General features: G+C 32.4%; 1 long non-coding RNA gene across 4 annotated transcripts in view; it reads right to left on the bottom strand.

Annotated features, from left to right (window-relative positions):
- Window positions 1–18125, bottom strand: part of LOC145683318 (uncharacterized) — a 456400-nt gene that overhangs the window by 156638 nt on the left and 281637 nt on the right. For all 4 annotated transcript variants that reach the window (XR_014131036.1, XR_014131035.1, XR_014131033.1 and 1 more), the window contains one exon: window positions 7143–7227. This is a non-coding gene — a long non-coding RNA (uncharacterized LOC145683318). The remainder of the gene's footprint in view (window positions 1–7142; window positions 7228–18125) is intronic.

Below are 18125 nucleotides of genomic sequence, written 5' to 3'. Positions count from 1 at the left end.
TCAACTGCTAATGCAAGTACTCGATCGCATGCCAAAACTAATTCAGTTTAAATTTTTGGCGAGAATCTTTTAAAAGGTTCTACTTAATAAATGCCGTTTGACCAATATGTTTTTTCTCTTCATGTGACGTCTCAATGGTCAGTCAACGAAGCCAATTCCAATATTGTAAGACCGAGAAACAAGGTAACAAGAAGAAGAAAAATTTGGGTGAGTGAAATTTCAATTTTAGTAGTAGATTTGTCACATTGTAAACAAATCCTGTCTGGTTGGGAATAGAGTGGTTTCCGCTTTGACTAGGAAGTTAATTGCATATTATTTAAATTGCCATAGTAGGGTTAAGTTTCATGTTCTATACAAATCCTCCCCAGAATATTATTTTGAAATTGGTGGAATGATAATCCGGGAGTACTGATACGAACTAGTTTGAAGAATAATAAGAAGTTCGCGATTATTCCTTGTGGATATGTTTATAAATTTTGAACCTTTAGTAAGACTCGTTAATTCGTCCATAATAAATTTATTTCTGATGAATGGTTTCCATTGATATTCTACATCGTGCAGCAAAGAGTAAAACTTTTCGAAAAACATTTAAATTTGAAGGTTCATTGTGCAAATGTTTGATTGTCTTAAAAGATTACTAATAGTGGAATCAGTAATTTTCATCATTTGGGAATCCAGTACATTTCTTCAAGTTTCACAGTCCCGTCCAAAAATAATAGGACTAGGTATAATTTTTAGTAACGAGTGTTGTATTATATATTTTGGATTTGATTGGAATTCAATTCTTATGATTAACTCTGAGAGTTGTCGATGTCACCAATTAACGATTGATGTACAGTCGGTGGCAAAAGTAATGGTACCATAGGTTTTGAGTCAAAATTGAAAATTTCACTTGATATTAAAGGAAGAATTTTTCTCTGATTGAAATATTTGAATTGATAAAATGTTGTTAATACTCATTAGCTTCAGAAATATTATATTATTAAATTTTCTTAATTACTTCGGGAAATTACTTTTTACTTCTGTTGTTATATTCGAATGAATTTAGATTCAATGCATATTGAGGTACCGAAATTGCTACTAGATAATGCTATTGAATTAACAATCAATCTTTTGAATCAAATCAAATTATTGTGTGATTTGGAAATGATTTACGAATTATTTCGCGAGTTAAATATATATTACTTTTATATTCTCTTTAGTTGTTATTGTTTCCTTATTATTTTGAAATTGGTGGAGTGATAATCCGGGAGTACTGATACGAACTAGTTTGAAGAATAATAAGAAGTTATGGATTATTCCTTGTGGATATATTTATAAATTTTGAACCTTTAGTAAGACTCGTTAATTCGTGCATAATAAATTTATTTCTGATGAATGGTTTCCATTGATATTCTACATCGTGCAGTAAAGAGTAAAACTTTTCGAAGAGCATTTAAATTTGAAGGTTCATTGTGCAAATTTTTGATTGTCTTAAAAGATTAGTAATAGTGGAATCAGTAATTTTCATAATTTGGAAATCTAGTATATTTCTTCAATTTTCACAGTACATTTCTTCAAGTTTCACAGTCACGTCCAAAAATAATAGGACTAGGTATAATTTTTAGTAACGAGTGTTGTATTATATATTTTGGATTTGATTGGAAGGCAATTCTTATGATTAACTCTGAGAGTTGTCGATGTCATCAATTAACGATTGATGTACAGTCGGTGGCAAAAGTAATGGTACTATAGGTTTTGAGTCAACATTGAAAATTTCACTTGATATTAAAGGAAGAATTTTTCTCTGATTGAAATATTTGAATTGATAAAATGTTTCAATCAGAGAAAAATTACTTCTGTTGTTATATTCGAATGAATTTAGATTCAATGCATATTGAAGTACCGAAATTGCTATTAGATAATGCTATTTAATTAACAATCAATCTTTTGAATCAAATCAAATTATTGTGTGATTTGGAAATCATTTACGAATTATTTCGCGAGTTAAATATATATTACTTTTTATATTCTCATTTGTTGTTATTGTTGCCTTGTGTATATGTATTAATCTAACGAATTAGTGTATATACACAACCATCTTTGTTGTAATAAAGTTTGTTATTGAAAAATTTGAATGAATTTAGGTTTTCTCATTATTTATTATTATTTATTGTATTCTGATTTATTTTGTGCATTGCATTAACGTATTCACAAGGAATTAATGCGTACAACCTAACGCAGCGACTTGAGTTTATGTGTCTGTTCTGCCAAGACCCTTCTTTCGGGTCTGCTGCTCGAGTTTAAATCGATTCTTGAATTAAAAACCTTTTTCTTTTTTTCTTTATTGAGACTCTCGATTTGGATTCGTGTGGCGGGATTAGGAGGAAAGGGTCTTTACAACCCTCCACTTGGAAATACAAATGGTTCGGTGTCATCTCCAATCATTGTCGTCAAACGACCACAAAACAGACAATTGTATGTGACAAACAAGTAATCATCTAGCTTTATTTCTATTTCAAACGTCATGTTAAACAAAAGTATTGAGATTAGAGTTTTCGTTTTACATGAAAAGAGAAAATGCCAGGTAGAAAAAAAAAAGACATTGAGAGTTTACCCTGGAAAAGTTCGTATAACAATTTTAACCTTCACTACACCTGTTTTAATAACAGTGTTCGCTTTTTCGCTAATTCCATACAGAAAAGCAATAACTATTGTCAATTTGTTTAATTGCTTCAGTGCTATTATCACCTAAATTGTACCTAATTTAAACCCTTCCATTTTCAGCGCCTTTGCAAGGCAGTCATGTGCCAATTACAACAATGTCAGGTAGGCATGCATCACTCACGAAAAAAAAATATTACAGGATTCATAATCATAAACATAGTACAACGTTAACCGTAAATATTGGTTCTTTTCACAGAAATTTTAATTGTGAATAATAATAATAATAATATCACTACAGTTGCGCTCCCAAATAATAACATTTATATGTACGGTCACAGGATGCTTCACAAATAGCATTAGTGGTCAAGGACCATGAAATGTTTACAAGAATGGGAGCACAAAAAATACATATAATATTCAGACGACCTCTAAACACTATTTAGTCATTCCTCAGTTTTCCATTATTATTTTATAACTCTGTTCGCACCATACTAGTAATATAGGCACTATATATACAGTAATACACCCAATAGCTCTCTCAATACCCAATGAGAATTATTATTATTAAAATTGTAAAACAAATTGTAAATATAATATCCATACGGTCTCTACACAATATCTAGTCGTTCCTCCCTTTCCTCAATATTATTTTATACCACGGAGAATACTACACCAGTCTCTTTTCGCATAATACTAGTAATATAGGAACTCTTTCCTCCCCTTTCTCAATATTATTTTATAACTATGTTTACACCATAATACTAATGTAATCCCAATATAGAGTAATAAACGACTTTATTGACTTCTACTTTTGTTATTTTACTAGTGAACATAAAAATGATAGTATCATTCATCAGAAAGAGTCGTCATATCCCACGTATAAAATACATTTTTTCGACTTTCTCTATTATTAATACGATATTGAACATTAGCATCATCCGAGGAAAAATACACAAAAATTTTGGTTTACATAAGTGGATTTGAAAGTACGAAACATATCATACTATATAATGCAAATGCGCATGAATATAAGAAACTGGCTGTAAAGTGGGAAAAGAGAAAAGAATGGAGTAATGCTTTGAAGGATTATTAACATTTACAAAAAATCGGTAAGAAAATTAACAGTGCAAATAGATATCAAACCCCATAGATATCTGATATAGGCACATATTAAAGTAAACATCCTAACAAACAGCGTTCAATGTACAAGTTATATGAATGGGCACGAAATTCCTACCATTAGAATATATAAAACCGGGATGTTTCAACATTTGTTATATAATGCATGAACGAGAGATGTAAAGGAAAACATTAATGTAAAATTTTCCTTATAAGTAGTTTTATTGAAGTTTTACAAAAGAGAATATTATAGGTTCAAAAAGCTAAGGAAATTCGTAATAGATCATATTCAAGAGCAAGGTAGAAGCATGAGAGATATGGAAAACAATAGGGGAACATATTATTGATATAAACATGCAATGAAATTCATAGACGTTCTCAGTGGTAAGTAGCATCATTTATATTCGAATGAGAAGAATAATATCCTTCGATGTCATGAGCTACAATTATACACATATCAAATGAACCTCCTTTGCAGATCAGTACCAAAGTGAGAGAAATATGCAAAACATTATAATCACTCAATTTTGTTTCATGTTTCATACTAAACCATGAATACTTTAATGGCCTCTATATTAACTAAAATTACTTTTTCCATTCATAACTAACTAACATTTTCCCTCGTTTCGCACGTTAATCTATGAAATGAATAAGATATATTGTTAATATTTACTTATTTTATTTATTTATTTATTTACAAGAGGTTTCAGGTACAGCGCTAGGCCATTTTACACTGAAATATTTTAAACATTTTATAACAATTTATTTACGATTTGAGGTGAAGGTGGTACAACACAACAGCGACATTATAAAAATAGTTAATTAATAGATGATATGAAAGTATACTCACTTAAAGAACGTCTACAGTTTCTGGTAACTGGTTATTGGCGCTGACAACTCGGTTTAGAAGCGACCTTTGGACAATATTAACTCTCGCCGCTCGATTGTAAAAGAGATTACTAGACCGTGCTGTTCTAGCGGGAACGCGAAAATTTATCTGACTTAACTACTGTTCACATGATATGTGACCATTTTTACTTTTTTTGCAAAAATATTAGATCAGAAATTTTGTTTCTCACTAGGGGATGTTTGATATTGAGGGATTTTAAAACGTAATTTTTTGGAAGTGTTCGTAGGTGAGGAACTCCGTAGGATGAAATGGCTTAAAAGAAATTAATTACGGAATTTAATTTTTTAATTAGTAAGGCAGGCCATAGACTAGATAGGAGAACAGTAGTCAATAGTGGGAGCAAAATATGACTTATAAAACAAGGTTAAGGAATTAGGAATTTTTTGTCGGTGAAGCGATAAAGGAGTTCCAGTATTCTCATATCAGTACAAGATATTGTGCTTATATGATCCTCAAAAATAAGCTTACTGTCAATGATAACACCAAGATCTTTGAAAGAGGAGACGGAGCTTATGATCTTATGACCAATTTTGAAAATGTGTTTTATAGGTTCCTTTTTAGACAAATCGTAAGAGAAGCACATTTTTTTAATGTTTAAACTAAGTTTCCAAGAGTTACACAAGTTGAGAAGAATGGAAGCATCATGTTGAAGAGTTATCGCGTCGTACTCGGATTGAACTTGTCTGTTGGGTTTGCAGTTATCAACGAATAAAAGAATATTGGTGGAGCTTTTTGTGAACAAAGAAGGCAGGTAATACATGTATAATAGGAGAAGAAATGGTCCCAGGGCACTGCTTTGAGGAACTCCAAAAGTTACGGGAATAAAATCAGAAAAGTAACCTGAAACTGTAACTCGTTGTGTCCTATTACGGAGCTAGGTTTAAAGAAGACTAAGTAATTTGCCATGCAAATTGAATCTAGAATTAAGTTGTTATACAAGAAGATAGTGTGGAAAGGAATTGAAAGACTTAGCTAGGTCCAAATACAAAATGTCGAGTTGAGAATTTACTGAGATTCTGTCCACAGCATCGTAGAGAAGAACAGTTAAATTAGTAACACAAGATTTTCCTGGCAACAAGCCGTGTTGTGAAAAGTTTATAAATGGAGCAACAAATTGAAATATCCTGTTTTTGATTATCTTTTCACAAACGAGTGAGAGAGATGATAATAAAGAAATAGGTCGATATGAGAAAACACCATTTATATTCTTACTAAATTATGAATAAAGTGATATTAGCTCTATTCCAACAGTTGGAAAGACACTTTCTACAAAACAGCGATTTAATAAATTCGAAAGATTTTGAGAAAGTGAATTGGGAACGCTGCCTAGGAAGCAAGCGTAAATTTATTTCGGCCCTACGACGCGCTGCTGGGTCTACGTCAAAATGGTATTGGTACAAGACTAAGATTAAGAATAAACAGGGTGAAGAGGGAGAGGGAAAGAAGGAGAAGTGGGATGGGACGAAGCAAAGCTACTAGCAAAATATTCATTAAAAATCTTAGACCTTTTTCATTTGCACATGCATTTTTGTAGGTCAGTTCAGTCGGTATACGAGAACTATTTGTTTATCACTGTCTAGAAACGCTTGCGAATATTACTTGTATCAATTGTAATGGGCTCAGTGTACTGCTCGTATTTTCTTTTCATAAGATATTTACTGTGTCTTGTAATATCTGTAAAGTTCTTGTAAGTATATTCACTGCGAAAATACTTCCATAGCTTCAATGCACTTTTTCGTTGCGAAGTAAGCACTTTAGTTCGTCATCAAACCACGGGGGGAACTTTAAGAAGATCTCTTACGGAAGGGAACAAAATCTTTAACCACAGCCTGTATGACGTCAGTAGAATCGACTATTTTCTAAAGTAATATTTAAGTTACAAATATAGAATATCACTATAAATCCATAATATCATTATAATCATTCATTTCCTAACTGAAGTTCTCAAATTATTTTCTAAAAAAAAATTCTCTAAACCTTGTAAGGTAATTATTACAATTACTTCACTTGCAGTCCTGTTCCTGTAAGAGAATTCGTCAGGGCTTTTCATGAAGTAACTCAAAATTAAAAATCCATATTCAAATTTAACTTGCTTTGTAACATTAAACATTATTTGGACAATCATACACAAGTAAGTGCTTTTATGTTACGCAAAACAAAAAAAGTGAAACAAATAGATATAATTTATTTTGTTTTCACTAATTACAGCTTTCAGTAAATTGATGTTCGTTTTCAGGTTAGTGTTCATGTTAGTTACATATATTTGAAATTACTTAAAATTTGAAAAGTATCAGCTACGAATACAGCAATTAAAGTCTGTATTCGTAGTTGCAGCAGCAAGTTTGATTTAAAATATATATTGATATTAAATAAATTTATTTTGTGTCTACCGAAGACTTGTTCCTTAGATTATGAACGCTATATATGATGATTGTAAAAATTGACAGGATTGTAAAAACGCACTTACCATCAATATAAGGAGCACATATCGTCAAGTAGACAATGCTGAGGAACACAGCAACTGTTTTAAATACTTCCATTTCTTACGCCACCTAGAAATAAAATATGGCATCCATATTGTTATATACACATAATAAGGATATTGCTTTTAAATCTACGATACCTTTTAAAGATATTTGTAAAGTTTCATATATAATGTTCCATTTGTTTCTTATGGAACGAACTATCTTAACATTTTCAGTAGCTTGATTTAACACTACCTTATCAGAATTACTTTGATCGTCATTTTGTCAAACACGTATGAACGTTTAGCTTCTAACCTAAACTTGAATTGATTTGTTATATTTTTGAAATTGCTAGGTTAAATGATTCCATCTGCAAAAAATAATCCATGCGTTATATCTTAAAATAATATAATTTATAAAATAATATAAATTCTCCTATTTAAAATTTGGGGCTTATCATTTATCTTGTTTCACACTTATTTTACGACGATACAGACGGTATAGACGGTACAGACGGTATACGACGGTAGGATAATGACTATATTTTCAACAGAAATATTTATAGTAAGTTCTGTGAAATTTTAGGTGTCATTAACACGTTTATTTCCATGAATATATCATAATCAATCTATACTTAGAATAATGTTTCCAGGACTAAATCTATTAATTGAACAAATTCCCAGGAAGAGCATAACTTCGCCATTTTACACAGCAAAATATTGACAAAAGAAAAAAGACAACTAAAATAACATCAAAACAAAAAAGTGTCAAAAAACGATGCAAGAGTAATATTATTTCTTCAGAAATCACTTAATTGCTGTTCCTGATACCGGGTAGTTCGAAAAAATCCACATTAGTTAGTAAATGATTATAACAGTTCGGTAGTCTGTAAAACTAAATCTCTGTATAATTGCCAAAATAGAGTGGGCAAGTTGGAAAAGGTAGGTATTCCGGCTTATGTGGGAAGGGACATGTAAAGTTAGTTCCTGAAGTAATGTTTCCGTTCTGAAGTTTCCGTTAACTATTTTACGATGAAATTTCAGATCAGAGATATTTTTGCGAATTCTCGGAGTCTGGGTATTAGGATGGCGCAAAGGTTGATCCTTAGATAATATTCGACGTGCAAGAGCACGAAAGTAGAGTACATAAATAAAAAAAATTGAGATTTGAGACAAGTTTGACGAGATGTGTATTTGGTGCTATGGTCTATATGCAAGAGCATTGTTCGAATTTCGACCTTGGCTGCTATTATAGTTTTAGGAAAGTTGATTATGATGAAAGTGCTTAGTTCAGTAAATCGTTAAAAAAAAGCCCCAACATGCCCATGGAATTCTTGTAGATTGGGATGTTGTTTTTAGGGAATGTGACTTTCGAATCAAAGATGACATCACGATCCCTGTGACTGGAAAAATTGTAAAAGCGAAATCAATTATACGTTATGTGGATGGAACAGAAATTGTTTTACAAAGTAACTCTTATTACAATTCCTAACTGTTCATTTTCAAGTGCAAGATTTTACACCAGCCTAAAAGGTAATCCATGTTCTCCTGTAACACAATTGATTCATGGAGACATGGAGAGATTCTCTGTATAATTTACGGTCTTCAGCGAAAAGCAGAAGGACACTAGGATTAAGTGATAAGTTCGAGCAAATATCATCCATATATAGGAAAAAAACCATGGGGCCAAGTACACTCCCTTGAGAGCATGGGTTGAAATTAAAGTCGCCCCGGAATGAATAACTCTCTCTTTACTGTCCTTCACGTAACTGGGGATTAAAGAAATAAATTTACAAAGTAAATGCTGTTCCATAAAGAATGGCAGCACTCTTTATTGTTGTTTTCAGGAAAAAAAATTCTAAGCCCAACATCGGGTATCTTCGGAAGAAAGGGAACCAGGTTGGAACCTACAAACCAACATTTGCAATCGGGAAAAGATTTGCAGTTGTGTATTTTTACTTTTAAATATAATAATACTTGTTATGAAGTGTAGATAAAAAGCAATATTGATTGAAATATGGTACTCAATGATGCATCATTTCGAAACATTAATCTCAGTATATGCTTAATACGAATAAGAAATAATAAATAATAAATATGAAATATAATTTAGATATGTAAAATATCCTTTCCGTATGCAAATGACTGATGAATGTTAAGACATAGGATATATTTCTCGCCTACGTAGTGAAGAAAATCAAAATTGAACAAAACCAGCGGTTGCAGTGAATAAGAATTTCATTGCCTTGTAAGTCCGCTATACATCGCTAGAAGAAGATTATCAAAAGTGCATGTATGAGCTTAGTAGTAAGCTGTTGGATTCCAAATCGTATTGTCAAGAGTTCGGTTTCCAATTGCTTCATTCGTTTTTTATCAAATTATTTTTTCCGTAACGTACGAAAAATTATATAAAATAATTACATTAAACTTCATCAGTTGTCAACCCCCCTTGTCGAGCCTTTAAAAACATGTACGTAGCTCAAAATGACAGAAAGGTCGTCCTCCTAACATTTTCTATAATGTCAGGGAAATTCTATTACTAATTTCAAAAAGTAAACACAAGACGAGTAAGGTTTAGATTCATTGTATTTTCAATCATCAATCGTGGTGTGATAGTGTACTGTGTTATGTGTAGGATGTCCAAACATTTCCAGATCACAACTTAATGAGTCTGATTGATTTCTCTATTTGATGGTGTAAAACAAATAAGAAACACATACCTTCTGGGTAGCTGTCGATGTAGTCTCTAATGAAGCTCAAGGTGCAGCAGAGTAAACTCCAACTTATACGATAAAAATTGTTGCTACGATGTTCCACTGTAGAACGGCTATAGTACTTGTATAACGAACTAGTTGACCATAGCTCATGAATGAACTTAAAGTAAATCCCGTCGAAATATTCAATAACAAAAGATTGAATTGCGAGTCTCTTCGTCGACTAACAGTCTGAAACTTCTCTCCGTCGAATCGCCGAATGTCCTCTGAATGATGATGATCTTCGAATCATCATGATCTCAATTTCCTAGAGTATTTATGTCAATCTAGTTATTCTCCAGTCTGCCACTTTGCTTCACATTTCTCCACGTGTTTGCTATCTCATTGCCGAAATTAACGTTTCTGCAATGATCATCAAATAGACAAAATCTCCAGACGTCTATCTCCGTAATCTGACAATTTTGTCACATCCTAAAATTTTATGTTGGTGTTGACAATTGACAAACCTAAACATTACAACTTATTCTTTCAGAATTTGTGACACAGCATTATTTATGTGATTTTCTTCGTAATCACAACATTGCACATTAATACATGTGTACTTACATCTGACACAACCAAAACATAGAGAACATTCAATTTATTTCCTTAACCTAATTTATTGTTTAATTTATTTCCTTAACTAATTTCCTTAACCTAATTCTGCAATTACTTAACTTTGAGTTTTGTCATTTAGTTCTTGCACATTCATTTTATCTTTATTCGATCCAATTCTTAAAAATTTTGAAAATAAAATTTATCTAACTTCAATCCTTCAACACGGCCCCCTTTGAAACTCAAAGGTGCTTCGCGTCAGATCCAATCGATACCTGGGATTGGAAAATACTAACATACACAAATACAAAGATACAAATATATTATAACCTTATTCCTTTGTTGTAAATAAAAACAAAATATTAACAAAATAAAATCAACATATAAAATCATAGATTAAATATTTACAATTTCGCGCATTAATTTGCGTCATTGAAAATATACATTATTCAAACAAACGTTCTCCTGCCATCTGTTGGCTGTTTTACATATTACAAGCTCTTAAATGCTTGCACAGTATTTTACACATTGCTCTTTCATAGTTATATATATGTATAGACAGAGTCACACATGGAAATTTCCTTCTGTTCCTTCCATGCATTGTCTCCAACTAACACATTTTTATAGAGTCATCATAGTTTTTACTTCACTTATTCATATTATAAAGATATACTGCATCGATTATTAGTTATAATTCTACACACTTAAAATAATATTTCACTATTTATATAACACATTCCTTCACCAACACTTAATTATTTTATCTGTTTTTACCGTCACCAAATTTTTATATCACCATAACCACTTATAAAATCATGATAATTCATTATTATGTCCTTTGCAACACTGTCGTTGTTCTGTAAACTTGTTGAGTTTGAATTTTACACTTTGGCCTTGAACGAAGTCAAGAGTTATTTCCGTCCGCATTGTGCGTCTTTAGTCGTTGCGACATCATTCCACTTGCGCGATTATTTGCAGTTTTCTATTAATTTCGCGGTCATATTATCGATAACTCACAGGGTATCACATAAATTTTATTGAATTTTGAGTTCATGTCCATCGATTGTAATTTTACGTCGTTCTCAGTTTGTGAACAACAAAAATTATTGTGTTCGGCCGTACTCGTGGAATCTGCTGCATTCTCAATACGTTTAGTGATATCTTCTTGGTGTTCATTATGCTGCTTGCTATTATTTACATCAGTATTTTGTGAAATAATCATTCTCTGCGAGTTGTGATCTGATTTACTGTGATTAATGTTTTCAAGAATAGAGTGTGTTTTTACATCTTCGTGTGTTAACATGTGTGTGTGTTTTCGACTACTCTTGTTCACTCTTCCATAAACAGAGAGTTAATGTTTACTAGGTGGATCAATAATAGGTCTTTCATATCCAATTTCAGAATTAGTCTCGCTTTTTGTACTAACCATCTTACAGTTTTTACTATCTAAATTCCTTATTTTTACTATAATATAGGCTGTAACCATACTAATTACAATTACTAATATAGCAAGTACGACAATCGCAATGTAAAAGCATAACGTGCTACTGTCCATTATTCCCAATAATCTGTAATAAGCGGACGAAAACTTTAATGACTTGATGATATAGTCAACTAATTATAGATACTTAAAATATTATTCCCTTATTTCTGTCTATCATTCAGCAGAACGTAAAATTACAATCCCGTTTATTGTACAATAGGCATTTTTCTCTTGTTCTAACTTTTCATTGTATTTCCTTACGCATACTTAAGCGTTTTTGATACAATGTTTATCTTGTCGTTATCCTATTATATGTAGCTTCTCATCTTACTAAAATTGTATCTTGAAGTACATCTTTAATTTCCGTCGTTTTTTTTAAACTTGCATTCTACGCTATATTGTTGTTGCTGTATTAGTACAAAAGCTTTTATTTTAAATTCGTATTTAGGTATCTAGTACACTAACTTAACTATTATTAATTATTCCGTATAATTCCAGATAACCAATTATTTAACTTTAATTCTCTCATCTAACGCATGCTTTTCGTGCTTTCAATCCTACTGTTAGCTTCCTCTCTCTCGCACGCAGCGAGGAGATGCGCGTCCCCCAGCCTTCAGCCATCTTGATGGCTCGCGACTACCTGACATAACTTCGTGCCTTCTCGTTCTCGTCCGTATGACTTCGGAATTTCGGAGGATTTCCTCTCAATATCAAGGTCACTATAGCCTAACGTGCATCCAAGCTTTTTAAAGCATCCTAACATCCTCTGTTATTATCTTCCTATTAAACTTAAACAATTTAACATATTAATCTAAAATAACGTATTAATGTATTCTATTCTTCTATTTTCCTACTTACATTTATTATTATTTATTTTCTCTTTCTATACATATATAATATTACTATACTGAGATACAATATTACCAGCTAGTTTAAAAATCACTTAACCTATTTTCTCGTGTATACACAATATTCATTTATATTTATAAAAATATTTCATGGCTGAATTTATCCTATTCAGTCTTTATTATTACTATTTTACAGTATCTATTTCCTTTTGCTTACCACTATGTATTTAAAATTACAAATCATAGATCTTTTAAACTCACTTTCCTCTTTTTGATGTTCTATTTCCCAGTTTTCCTATTTTCTGTTTATTGTTATCGAGTTACTACTTTGTCTATTAGAGTCATATTTGTCTATTATCTATTATTACTATACTTAACTATGTTCTTTTAACTATTCTTAACTTCTAACCATCGATCGTCACTCCGCGTCCGTTTTATTCCTTACCGGCTACGCTTCTCGCCTTGTGTCTCTAGATTCGAAACCCCCTTATTCAACTTCATTCTAGCTGATAGGTAAGTACGGGATTTTATTTGTTTTTATTTTTTCCATTCTTTTTTAGAATTACTTTAATTAATGTATTTCCTCAGGTGTTTCTTATCTTATTATTATTATTATTATTATATTTATTATTATTATTATTATTATTATTATTATTATTATTATTATTATTATTATGTATTATTATTATTATTGTTATTATTGTTATTATGTCTTATGCATCTTCTTTTTGCAATTTGTAATTTCTAATCGCTATGTAAAGTCGACAGTACAACCCTATTAATGCTACTATCTTTAATATTAATACGACCATTATTTCAAAAATTATATATGTTATGTATTCTGTCGTAACAACAAGTTGTGGAACAGCAGTTTCAACTTTTAGTTTTAGCAAATTTTCTGTAAGGTTATGAAGCTCTTGCATGTGCCTTGAAAGATTTAGTATCTTCTCAGACCAATTCCCCATTAGATTTACATGTTTATTTTGTACATTAATCTGCTCATCATATTATATATTTTTTTGTTTCTATACTCAATCAAATTCCCAATGAACTCTGAAATTAATTAAAATTATCGAATTACTATTGTTATTCTTATTTATTAATTTATTCAATTAATTTAGTTATTTATTTATGTATTTATTTATTTAATTACTTATTTATTTATCTAGCTACACCTGAGGAATACTCAATGTCAAATTGTCTAAAATATAAATGTCTCTAATGGTTTATATTCTCTAATTAAAAAAAATCGCTAATTCCTCTGACCAATACATGTCTATAGGTTCAGAATACTAAAATATCTGAATTTCCTCCAGCCGCCTTACGGACCGGTCACCCATAAACACGCGTTGGGCACAGTTTTTTTCACTAATTTTCTTTCTGAAAAAATCAAAATCCCATTCTTCTCCATATCCTACTTCCATTCTTACTCATCACTATCCGAATCGTAATCTTCTTCTTCTTCCTCCTCTTCTTTTCGCCTTTCGCTGTCTCATACTTAACTCTATATGAGTTATTATTAATTTTCTCTAATATAGAGCCCCTGATGTTATATCTCCCACCAAAACATCCCGGAATACCATCTCGTAGCATTTCTTTAATCAAGATTTGCTGACCGATCTCGAAACTCGGTTGGTCATACTTCTTCTCGATCTGTTCCTTCTGTGCCTTGAACTTCTTTTGTAGGTTCCTATAAGCCAACTTCCTTGCCTCTCTGATGGTTTGCATTCTCGTCTCATTGTCCACATGTTCACATGGTATTTCCAGATCTTCTTTCAAAAATGTCCTGGGTTCCTTTCCAGTTAACAAATAATACGGTGAATAACACGTTCCGTCATGTATCTGAGTATTTATCGTAAAAATTATATTGGGTACCTCATCCCAATTCGTGAACTCTTTGTTATAATAATGTTTCATCATTTGCTGGATGGTTCCTATCGCTTGTTCCGCAATTCCCACGGTATATTGGGCATCGGTATTTGTAAAATGAAGATTCATTACGAATCTCTCAGGCATTTCTTCCATGATTTTGCCTTGGTGACTGCTCAATCTACCAATATTAAGAAATTCGGGAATCCCGAGTTTCGTAATTATTTCTTCAAATATTACATGTGCAATAATCTCTGCCCTAAGCGCCGGAACAGCACTTCCTATAACATACCGTGTCGCATTGTCTACAAACACTAAAACATATTTATTTCGATTATTCTTCGATCTTTTAAATGGACCAATTTCATCGAGAGTTACAAACAGAAATGTTGCATAATTAGGGTAGGTCTGCGCATGAAATTGCGTCCTTCCAGATTTCCTCTTCTGGACTTGACAGCTAATACACTCCTTTACTTTGTCATAAAAACTTTTTCATATTGGGAAAATAAATAGTACGCAAAGCTCTCTTGTAATATTTGCCATACGAAAAATGACCGCTGCCATACACGGAGCAGTGGATATTCCTAAAAATTTGTTCCCAAAGTGAAAACGGTATACATAACAATAATTTCATTCTACATGCCATTTTCTGTGTTGATAAAGTTTCCCATCCTTTATCGTATACCGTCTAGACTGCTTTTCCGCTTTTACATCGGTCCCATTCGGATCTTCAATTGCTTTCATTATTGGGCCGAAAAATACATCCTTTTGTTGTAAATCTCCCACGTTTATGTTGTCATCAAACGTCAAATTCACCTGAAGATCATCCACATTAATCGGTAATGCATCTATTTCTATGTCATCTTCTGTCGGCTTAATTGTTGTAATACGCGACAATACATCACTCGGGTTCTTTTCCCCCGGGCAATGGATTGGCGTGTAATTATATTAGGCCAATTCCAGACTTAACCTTAGTAATTTAGGAGATAATTTTGGTGTCGTTTGCAAAGGTTTCAAACATCGACAATCGGTGCAAAGTTCAAATTCTTTATTAAACAGGGAGTAATTAAACGCTCTAAATGAGTCCACCACCGCCAGAATTTCCAACTCTACTATATGTTTTTGTTTTTCTTGTTGCCTAAACACTCTGCTATAATACGCAACAGAGGTCCACTCACCACCTTTTTGTTTTTGCATTAACACAGCTCCAATTGAACTCATTGAAGCATCTGTTTACACCCATGTCTCCAGTTCTTCACGGAAATGTGCTAAAAGTGGTGCCTCCAGCAACGCTTGTTTTAATTTTAAGAAACCCTCCTGGTGTTCATCTTTCCATACAAATTTGTAGCCTTTCTTCAAAAGTGGAGAAAGCACTGCAGGATGTTCTGCATAATTTTTGCTAAACTTTCGGACATAATTCGTCAACCCAAGAAATGACTTTAATTCTTTGGGTGACTTCGGTGGTTTAAAAACTTTAACTGCTTGAATGATCTTCGGCTAACTCCATATCCAGCGTCACTTACTACATGTCCTAATGCTATAACCTTTTCTTCTAGAAACTTACATTTTTTCTACTGACAGTTTTAGTCCGTAATGTCTTAGTCCCTGGAAAATTGACTTCAACACCTAGACCATTTTCTCCTGTTCGTTCGTGTAAACAAGGATATCATCCATATAGTATGATACAGACTCTGTACTAATGTTCGCTAACGTCAATGCCATTATTTTCGTATAAACTGCGGGCGATTGCGAGTATCCCATAGGGAGTACTTTGTATCTATACGCACCAACGCCTGGGATATTAAAGGCAATGCAGTCACGTGTCTCCTTTGTAATAGGCACCATATGATATGCCGCCTTAATGTCTAAGGTTGAGTAAAATTTATTTCCCCCCATACACGTTAATATCTGGTGTACTGGCGGTAATCCAATGCTGTGGTACCTAACATGCCGGTTCAACAAACGACAGTCCAAAACTGCCCTTATAGCTCCCAATGGCTCTTTAACAAATAATATGGGCGAATTGTATGAACTGTTCGACTCCTCTATGATATTTTGTTTTAGCAATATGTTAATTTGTTCCTTAACTTTATCACGTAACGCTATTGGTATGGGATATTGTTGGAGTCTGAAGGGAGCTCTAGTCTCCAGCTCAATATGATATTCAACATTTTTAACTATCCCTAAATCATCTTCTTTCCACGCAAAAACATCAGCAAAATCATAGCATAAATTTTCAATACTTTTCCTAATTTCAGGTTTAGTTTGACTTCCACACTTTATTCGAGCTCTATCTAAATTCTGTCGTGCTTCTAATAATTTGTCAATTTCTTCCGGTGATAACCCTTCTTCTCGCAATTCCTGCTCAATTTTGCACTCCTCAGCATATCCTAGTCTTAAATTGAGTATCAACATAACTGGTTTATTGGCTGGGTTAACAATTTCTAATTTGTTATTTTCTTTAGATAACAAAACTCGTGGTATAAAAATATTAAACTGTTTCTCTAAATCCCGATCGGACTCTAATAAATATTCGTTTCCATTCCACGAATTTACAAAATTTACTTCAACAACGGTTCGGCTCCTTTCGCTTAATTTTACTTTGTGAGCTAACATCCATTTTGGTTTCATGCAAAATTTCACACCAATCGCTACATTGTCCGAAACGGAAACTGTGTCAGCAGTAGTTTCCTTTCGTACCTGAGGTTTACCAAATCTCTGAACCAATAATTTATTATTTTCATAATCAATTTTGCAATTCTGCGCTCTCAAAAAATCATTCCGGATCAAAATTTGATAGGGAAATTCTTAATTACCCGAAATGGTAAGTGAAAAGTCTGATTTGACACTCTAAACTTTACTATTACCATCTTATTAATAACCAACACATTTCGAGTGACTCCCTTAATTTTAGTTTCTTGTGGTATTACTCTTACTGTAGGTGGAATCAATTTCTCGTCCATTATCGAAATTTGCGAACCGCTATCTATTAACACTTTCACTTCTCTATTTTCAATATCTACTATTAAATAAACCATGTTTTTCTGTTGACTAATTGAGGCTATTACTTCTCTAATTTTCCCGTTTTTATACCCTGTAAATGTGCCTCTCCCATTTACAGAAATATTTAATTTATATTTTGATTGCCGATAGGTTGGTAAAATGTTGTCCAATTTACCTGAGTTGGAACAACCTGTACGTAGCGTGGTTGTTGTTCACCCTGTCCTAAATTATGACAACACATCTGTCGAGAAAAATTACAGTTATATCAACTGTTATTCTGCCTGCCCCGATTGTTTCTCCAATTATTAGCTCTATTTCCGCATTAAGTATCCCGATAATTACCATTTCCTCTATAATTATTCCATCTATTTCCATTTTGAGTTCTATTTTGATTGTTCCAATTACTATTGTTATTTCCGCGATATTGGTTTGTACCACGATTTCGAAAACCTCTGCTTATTTCATATCGTTGACT

Source organism: Thermobia domestica, chromosome 4, assembly GCF_964235325.1.
Source record: "Thermobia domestica chromosome 4, izTheDome1.hap1.1, whole genome shotgun sequence".
Classification (NCBI taxonomy): Eukaryota; Metazoa; Arthropoda; class Insecta; order Zygentoma; family Lepismatidae; genus Thermobia; species Thermobia domestica.
This window is presented reverse-complemented; position numbering and strand designations above follow the sequence as displayed.